The sequence below is a fragment of the Octodon degus genome, unplaced genomic scaffold (genome assembly GCF_000260255.1).
Source record: "Octodon degus isolate 3935 unplaced genomic scaffold, OctDeg1.0 scaffold00110, whole genome shotgun sequence".
Taxonomy (NCBI): domain Eukaryota; kingdom Metazoa; phylum Chordata; class Mammalia; order Rodentia; family Octodontidae; genus Octodon; species Octodon degus.
In genome coordinates this window covers 2799292-2808221 of record NW_004524686.1, presented here as the reverse complement: position 1 = coordinate 2808221, position 8930 = coordinate 2799292, and the positions used below count along the sequence as shown (strand labels likewise).

Genomic DNA, 8930 nt, shown 5'->3' with positions numbered 1-8930 from the left:
TATGTATACCTACTATGAGAGAAGTCGGTAACTCTGATAAATTTTGGGCTTGCTTTCCACGTCAGTTATGTCAAGGTGCTATAACAAGTTACCACAGATGAGGGGTAATGTATTTCTTATAGTTGTAGAGCCTAGAAATTTGGGATCAGGATGCCAGAATAGTTAGATTCTTGGTAAAGGCCCTTTTCTTGGTTTGCAGATAAAAGGTTTTTCATTGTCTCCTCTCTTGTTGGGCAGGAAGCAATTTCTCTTCTTATAAAGGCACAAAAGCCTTTAGTGAGGGTCCCACCCACGTGACTTAGTTGCTTCCCAAAGTTTTTACTTCTGAAATGCCAATACACTGGAAAGTAATCTTCAACATATGACTTTGGAAAGCATGCTACCTTTCCTTTGGTTTTGGGAGTTGGCTTCTCAGTATGTTGATGGTGACTAATCCCTGGAGATGTGAATTTGGGCAAGAGTAAATCATCATCTTGGATTATAGTGTTTTTTGTTTGTTTGTTTGTTTGTTTGTTTTAGAACAAGAAACGCCTTTATTACATGAGTTAAACCAGGAGGGATTGTTTATTTGCCTTTTCAGGGCATGACTTTCCTCAGATAGAACTCCAGCTCTTTGCCCTCTAGCACAAAGCCGTCTGCTCGGCCACACAGGCCTGGTCTGAGGCAATGCAGGCAGAAAGCTTGCCCTGCTGGAGCTGCTCTTCCAGAAGACGGCTGATTTGGGCATTCCTTTTCCTTTCATCATACTTCTTTTGAATTTTCTTTGATCGTTTTTTGTTTAAAATCTCCTCCTCCTCAGGAGCCAGCTTCCCCCCTTTTTCGGTCCAGGGGTAGTGTACAGTGGGATTCGTACCACCATTGTTACAGCATGCTGTCAATGAGCACAATGCAGTTCTTCACCAGGGTTTGGTTCGGACCAGCTTTCTATTGGATGCATTGTAAACAACATCAATGATCCTTATTTTTTGAGTACAACACTCAGAGCCCCAGGAGAAGTTTCCCACATCTAGCCGCAGGGCTCGGTACTTCTTGTTGCCTCCTCGAACTCTGCCTGTGTGTATGCAGCGGGCACAAATCTTGGTGTTGGCAGCAGGGCGCCCCAACTCATACTTCCGCTTCTTGTGATAGGGCTTTCTTTTGTCCCTGGTCTTGCGGTGCTTGTGCCAGTTGTCCAGAGAGATGTCCATTGCTCGGGGCCGGCTGGAAACAGGAAATGCTAGATTACAGTGGTCTGGCAGAGTCTCTTCATAGCTTTTATTGGTAAATGGCTTCGATTTAGAGTGATCCAAGGGCTACTAGAATCAACTAAATTTTTTTCCTAAATCAATTTTTCCTAGTTCCTTCTAGCTAGTCTTAAAAAATTTATTATTATTATTATTATTATTATTATTATTATCATTTAGACAGGGTCTCACTGTGCATTTCAGGCTGCCCTTGAACTCACTATGTAGCCTAGGCTGGCCTTGAACTAGAGGCAATCTACCTGCATTAACCTCCGGAGTGCTGGAATGATGGTGTGCACCACCATGCCCAGCTTCTAGCTAGACTTCAGATATATAATCTGCAGTACTGAGTTGTAGCCAGCTGATGCAAGGATCTAGGTAGCAACTGTGTTGATTGGATTTTTCATTAATTTGACTTTTCAGTCTATACATACTAAGATCTTAAATCCTATGTGTTTGGCTTTAACTCTAACAACTTTTAAACTAAAAAGAACCATGCATTCAAGTTAGGTATGATGGCCCATGCCAGTAATCCCAGCACATAGGAAACTGAGTCAGAAAGATTGTATGTTCAAGGCCAGTCTGAGCTCTATAGTATGTATTAAGCCAGCCTAGACTACACAGTGAGAGTCTGTCTTGGAAACAAACAAAAAGCAAAAGTAAACCAAAACCAAAACAACAACAACAAAAAAAACCTCTACATATTTTCCTGATACATTTTGTACCCAGAAAAGTCATAATGTTTTCTCATGAGAATATCATCCAGTTGAGTTAAGAGCAAGTCGCTTGGCTTTCACTCACATTTTGGTCACAGTATCTGAACACAGTTCATTACCAGATGCAAGTTGGCACAGGTTTATAACACCAAGTCTAGATGTGGCACTGTGACCAAGCCAGTGACCGTTATCCCGTCTGATTCTTCCATGCTGCAGGAGGGAACAAAGAGCTGACAGTGGAGCAGAAAGTTGCCCTAACTAAGTCTTTTGAAACGATCAAAAATTTATAAAGGGACACAGCTGTGCTGACTTTGTTCTTACAGCTGCCATTTGACATAGAGCTGGATTTCAGTGAACTGCGAAATTCATTAAGACAGTGAAAGAAGCTGACTCATTTATGAAAGAATTGAGGTGGGTTTATAAACACGAAGAAAACAACTCTGACCATATAGTAAGAGCTCCAGATCCATGTTACTACGGGCTCAAAGGCCTTTAATGGTGCTCTCAATGTAATGACTATGATGTGTGAATTACCGTTTAAAGAAAACTTTTCTTCAGTCTTTCTTTGATATTTACTGATGGCATAGGTGACTGTAACCTAGGCTGATGGCACCAATGAGGACAGGCCAGCAGGCAGGACATGCTGTTCTTGCTGGCAATCACTGAAATAGCAAGTTTTGAGGCTGGTGTTTTCTCCCTAGATTCTCTTAAATGCCACAGCAAGTAGTGCTGTGACAGGGAGCTAAACGGGCTGTGGTGATTGTCTCCAACTCAGTAGGTGGCTTTCTCATCCTTACTGTATTTCCCACTGTGTAGTAATGGGGGAAAACAATTGAACAACAAGATGCAAACAGAAAACTACAGTCTTTCTTACCTATGGGAGAAGAAGTACATTTATTTTGTGGACTGCTATGGGAAGAGAAATCAGAGGAACTGTACCACATTATATGCATAGGGGAAGCAGATTCAAAGGCATTGTTTTCATTATTTAGCTGCTAAATGATGAAGTAGGAGATGTTAATTAGAAAGACAGGACCGTGGCCATGTGAGTAGGCTGGAGAAGGTTGTGGAAGGATTGGATGAAAAGAGGGGCTACTTGGAGAGTGCAGAAAACTGTTGAGTAACAAGAGAATTTATTTTTGGTAAGATGCATTAGTCTTTAAAGTCCAAGGGATTTTAAAGACCTGGATTATAAATCATATTAAAGATAAAATGAGCAAGTATTTTTCTGAGCACCAGTTTGATGCAGGGCCCAGGCGCATTCCATGCATTCTCATTGTGTTCTGTGTTCAGGGTTCCCTTTCTTCTGAATATCTGGAACTGAGAAAAGAAGTGTGAGGCTATATCTCTGCATACAAATTTTGGCCACTTTTTTTTTTTTTTTTTACAATGGGACACAGATTGCCAAAGACCACGCCATCCTCGAGAAACAATACATTTGCAGACTCTGCTCCATTACTAGTTTTATTTTTATTAACTAAAACTAAGTACTACGACACAGAGCTAGAACACTCCCTGTAACTCTCCACAACGTGGCAATTACGGAAATGGCTCCTTTCCCATTATACAGTGACAAAGCAGTGAGCTCATGAAGTAGGCAGCAAAAGAAAACAATATCTAATTTGTTCTGAAGGGGTTCTGTGGGCATAAGAATACTCTCCTTTCCCCTGAGGTTTTAAATACACAGACCCACCCAAGAAATGCATGAATGATGTGAAGTGGCACAACGGACAAGCCCACATTTCACTGCCTAATTAAATCATTTTAATCTAATGAACATAAGCAACAAGATCAGTCGCCATAGCAGTGGGTCAGGAATGCTGCCAGCTACGGCACTGCCCTGCCGGGGCATGCAGAGCCTGTCTGCTGACGTTCAAGCAACACCCTGTTTGCACTTAGCCCCAGATGAGTAGGTCTGAGAAGGTGGCTTTGTCTGGCACCATCCCAGCAGCTTTGGACCTCCTACACACCTTCACCTTTTGCCTGGTGAAGGCTGGGTTTCTTCAACCCAAGAATGTTGGGAAACGTAGCTCCAGCCGAGTGTGTTCCTCATGGGTGTGGGTGCTGGGGTTTCCCCTGTTGACCTGGAGTTTGTTTGGTGATAGATTATTTTAAAAGGGCAAATCCCAAGGTCCTTGATATTAGGGGTGGTAGACAGAAAATTTCATGTTCCTATTCTGTATGTCTTTGACATAAGATCAAAGAGGAGTTGTCTTTTCTCTCAAGATGGTAATGACAACTTTGAAAACATTTTGAGAAGCAACATTCATCTTTAACAAATTTGTTTGAGTTTTCCCTTTCAAATTATTTTGTTAACAGGAGGATCACTATGAGCCTGAGGTACATAGTGAAACCCTGTATGAAATAAATTTTTAAAAAATTACCTTCATTGATTTTTGCCCCAGTTATAGGGAAAAAAGAAGCAAAATACAAGTAAAGTAAATTGGCAACAAAGACAGGGTAGTGTATTTTACAATGGAAAAAAGCATAATTTTGGAATTATTCTGATATATTGACTGCCAACTAGCTTCTACTGTTCTCTGGTTGTATGACCATGGGCAAATTCGGTTTCCTCATCTCTAAAGTAGGAAAAAGAATGTAAGAAGTGTGACTGGGAAGTGCAGTGAATGTTTAAACTTTAATTTTTTGTTTTACCAATTTTTTTATTTTATCACTTTATGTGCTTATATCTGGTAATCTGAACAACTAATTTGCAGACAATATGTGGTATAATATTCAACCCTTACTGAATTCCTATTATTTTGTTTAGTCAAATTCTGTATTATTTCTATTTTTCTATTTTTTATTTTTTTTGTGGAACCAGGAACTGAACTCAGGCCCTTGCGCTTGCCAAGGAAGCACTTATTCCACTGAGCTATCTCCCTGGCCTCTACTTTTTATTATTTAAACATTCATTTATTTATTTATTACAGGGTCTTGCTATGCAGTTCAGACTTATAGTGATCCTCCTGTCTCAGCCTACCCAGAGCGGAGATTACAGGCATGCGCCCCCATGCCTGGATCCTTGAGCTTACAGGCAGGGGCTTCGACCGTCAAGCTACCTCTCCAGTCCATATTTTTTATTCTCCTTAAAATAAAAAAAATTCTGATGGATTACTGCAAAAAATTGTTTTACAATAAAAGACCCATTGCTGTTGGTCCCCCTCGCAGTAGTCCTCTTTGGTCCACACACACACACACACACACACACACACACACACACACACACACACATGTCCCATCGTTCTTTTTCACTTCCTGAAGCAGTTCTGCAAGTCCTCCTTCGTTAGCATCTTCAGTTGCGCTGTCATGGCTGCCTTGATGTGCTGAATCCACTTAAACTAAACTTTCGCATCATTTTAACTTTGGAGAAGAGCCAGAAAATCCAGTGGGTAAGGTGAAGGAGGACACACAGCAATACTTTTTAATGAGCCTAGGTTTTTATTGGATGATACTTAGCAGTAGCATCCACAGTATTCTGATTATATCTCATAAAGATTCTCATGAAAGAGGACTTTTGGTGATACTAGGGATCAAACTCAGGACCTTATGCTTGCCAGGCAAGCACTTATTCCACTGAGCTATCTCCCCAGCCCCAAAAGAGAACTTTTGGAACTGCTTCAGAAAGTGGCAAGAATGATGAGATAAGTATGTTTGAAGTGAGAAGAAGAACTTGAAGGAGGATTAATGATATAGCTTCTACTGTAACTTTCTTTTTACTCAAATGCTCATCATACTTTAAAATCAGCCCTCAGAGATTTAATGAGACACCTTTGGAAAGGTCAGATAGAGCTGGTCATAGGGGAGATCAGTTTCCATGGCTGAGAGGTGTGTACTCTATTTGTGGAAGGATGTGCCTTACTTTCTAGATGCCTCTGTGGCAGGGGATTCCCATCTTACCACTTAGGGAGGAAAGTCCCTTCTTTCTCTATGAGTTACAGAATGCGCAAAGATTTCTCTGTGGGTTACAGGGTGTGGGAGTCCTTTGGGGCCTTTTAATACTAGATGCAGAAGGAGGAAGACAACATGAAGTAAGTCAGTTCTGGACCTTGTGCTGCAGAGGTTGTTGGGACTGGGGATGGACTCCTCACCATCAATTTTATGCCTCAGAGCATGGTTGTATTGGTGTGTTTCTAAGGCATATTTTACTAGAGTGTGACCTCAACTCCTTCCTGGGCCATTGCCTCTATAAATCCTTTTATATCAATAATGTCAATAGCACATAGCTGCTTGGCCCAGTTCTTCTCCTCTCTTTATTAGTGATGGTTCTTAAATTCTTCTTGAAGAAGATGCCAGTAAAGCAGAAGTAACCCCATCTCTAACTAGAAGAGGTTTGAGGAACTGGTTCATTCTTCACATAGAACACAGACAGGTACAGCTACAGCCTCACCCCAGGAAGCCTGATACTTGGGATGCAGATGTGGTGGGGGTGGTCAAGAATGATGGAGGAGGTGCTCCTGGCCTTTAGGAGGAATGGATCTTCCAAGAAAGATCCAGAGTTAACAGCTGGATTTAAAGTGTTTGCACTTAGAAGGTTCTATTTACAGGACAAACAGATTTTGAAGCCACTGGCATTTGTGTGGTAATTGAATCCAAGGTTGCTGCTGACGCCTTCTGAGAGATCCTCCAGAGTTGACTTTCTCCAAGTAGAAAATAGAGTGAGTCTTAACCTTGGCTTCATAGATAAAAACGTCGGGGTGGTGGCATTCGCCTGACATCTCAGCACTCTGGGAGGGTAAGGCAGGAGGACTAAAGTTCAACCCCAACCCGGGGAACTTAGTGAGCCCCTGTCTCAAAATAAAAACAAAGGAGGGCTGCAGCTCATATAAAGGCCCTAGGCTTAATCCCTACCATCACAAACACAACAAAACCAACAAAGAAAACCCAACTTTGAGGAGAATTTTATGCCCAGATCCTACCTCCATAGAATCTGATTTAAGCATTGGTGTGGGACAAGATCTGGCTATTGGGATTTTAAAAGCTCCTTAGGTGATTTTAATGTGCAGTCAATTAGCGATCACTGCGCTATTCTTGTCTCCACTGTGCCCTCTCCAAGCAGTAAGGATCCTGTACCTGGGCTCATACTGTCTCCCAAAGAAATGCTGAGAGCCCAGATGCCCAGGCTGTACTCGTGTGCAATAAAACAGGAGCGTCTAGGGGTGAGTCTCAGGTATCTGTAAACTTAAAGGCCCCCATCTTTTCACTGTGCAACTCAGACTGAGATGATTTGTAGGAACCAGGGGCTCAGTGGGTACCAGGGGGAGGCTGCATTAAGCAAAGCATCCTGATGACAAGATCAGCACAGAAACTGAGGAAGTAATTTAGGCATTTGATGTTAAAGGGACCTTCAATATAATGTGATGATGTACAATGAAAATGCTCCTTCCTTGGCGTTAAACAGCAGGATGCCAATGTTTTCTGATGATCCTATGTCAGGGGAACTCTCTTGTATTTTTCTTTTAGAATGAATGTGTATTATGTTCAATTTTATCAGATCTTGTTTCTGCATTTATTAAAGTGGTCATATGATTTCTTTTTTTTAAAAAAATCTGCTAATGTGTCAAATTGTATTATAGACTTTTCTAATATTAAACCATCTCTGCATTCTGGGGATAAAAGCAACTTGACTGGTTTTTATCTAGACTTAGATAAAAAGAGCTTCATTTGACCTTAGTAGTAATTTGTTTAAGATTTTTTTTTTCTTCTTTCCTCATGAATAAAAAAGGCCTGTGAAAAAGTTATCCCTCTCCTAATTGTATTGCTTTGGTATCAGGGTCATGTTTGTTGCATAAAATGACTTAAAGGGCTTGTTCTTTCTTCTCCTTTTTTTTCCTGGCAGAAATTGTCTAAGACAGATGATTTTTTTTTTCTTTCGAGAGACTGGAAGATTTTTTTGTGTAAAGCCGAGTCTGGTGTTTTCATTGTGAGAATGTTTTAAAATATTATTTCAGTTTCTTTAATAGCTACAACACTATTCAATTATAACACTATTTTTGCTGAAAACAATTTCAGAAAGTTGCAATTCTTTTTAGCTCCCCACCTCCTTTGTGTATTCATTTCTAATGTTTTTCAGCCAAATTTCTTGCTGTCTCCATTTTTTCAATTAACATTTATTCTCAACACACTGAAGGCTCGCTTCTGCTTCTTTGGAATTTGCTTTGACACAGTTGTTAATAGATCTCCAAGAAGCCAACTCAAAGGATTATTTTTAGTACCTTAATTTTATCTTTGTGCTTCATTTGGATAATGTTTAGCAGCTTACTTCCCTATATACTTTCTGAAACTTTCTACTGTTTGGTGTACCTCTTTGATTATATTCTAAAAATCACATGCCTTAATCTTTTTTCTCTTTCTGTCTAATGGGGTGACTATCAATATGTAAAAGCTTTTTTTTTCTTTTCTGTTTTTGAGACAGGCTGCCCTCAAACTCTCAAAAATCCTCCTGCCTCAGCCTACGGAGTACTGGAATTACATGGCAGCACTACCAAGTGCTACCATGCCTGACAAAATTGTTTTTGTCCTTAGTCCACTATGCTGTGTTTTTTCTTTACAGAGGTTCCTCAGATAATCTCATCTGTTCTTATGATAAACTTCACCCAGGTGTAGAGCAAGTTTTCTGGGGTTGGAAGTTCATGTAATTTTGGGATCTCCTTTTAAAGAAAATAACACAAAATTATCTGTAGGGTTTTACCTTGGCAGTAAGGGGTCTGAAATGTAAGATTTATTAACATTGCAGTAAATGTGCCTCTTTCTTATACTGGGAATCAAACTCAGGACATTGTGCTTGTCAGGCAGATACTGAGCTATATCCCCAGTGGTTTATCATTTTTGATCTGATTTCTAAACTTCTAATTTGGAAATGAAATTTAAAAAATATTTCACTTTATTTATTTTTAATTTTTTGAGATAGAGTCTCTCTATGTAGTCCAGGCTGGCTTTGAACTCACTGTGTAGCCCAGCTGGCCTCAAACTTGTAGTGATCCTCCTGCCT

General features: G+C 40.4%; 1 pseudogene; it reads right to left on the bottom strand.

The window, feature by feature from the left end:
- Positions 1–576: 576 nt before the first annotated feature.
- On the bottom strand, positions 577–1187 carry LOC101579337 (annotated as a pseudogene).
- Positions 1188–8930: the final 7743 nt, after the last annotated feature.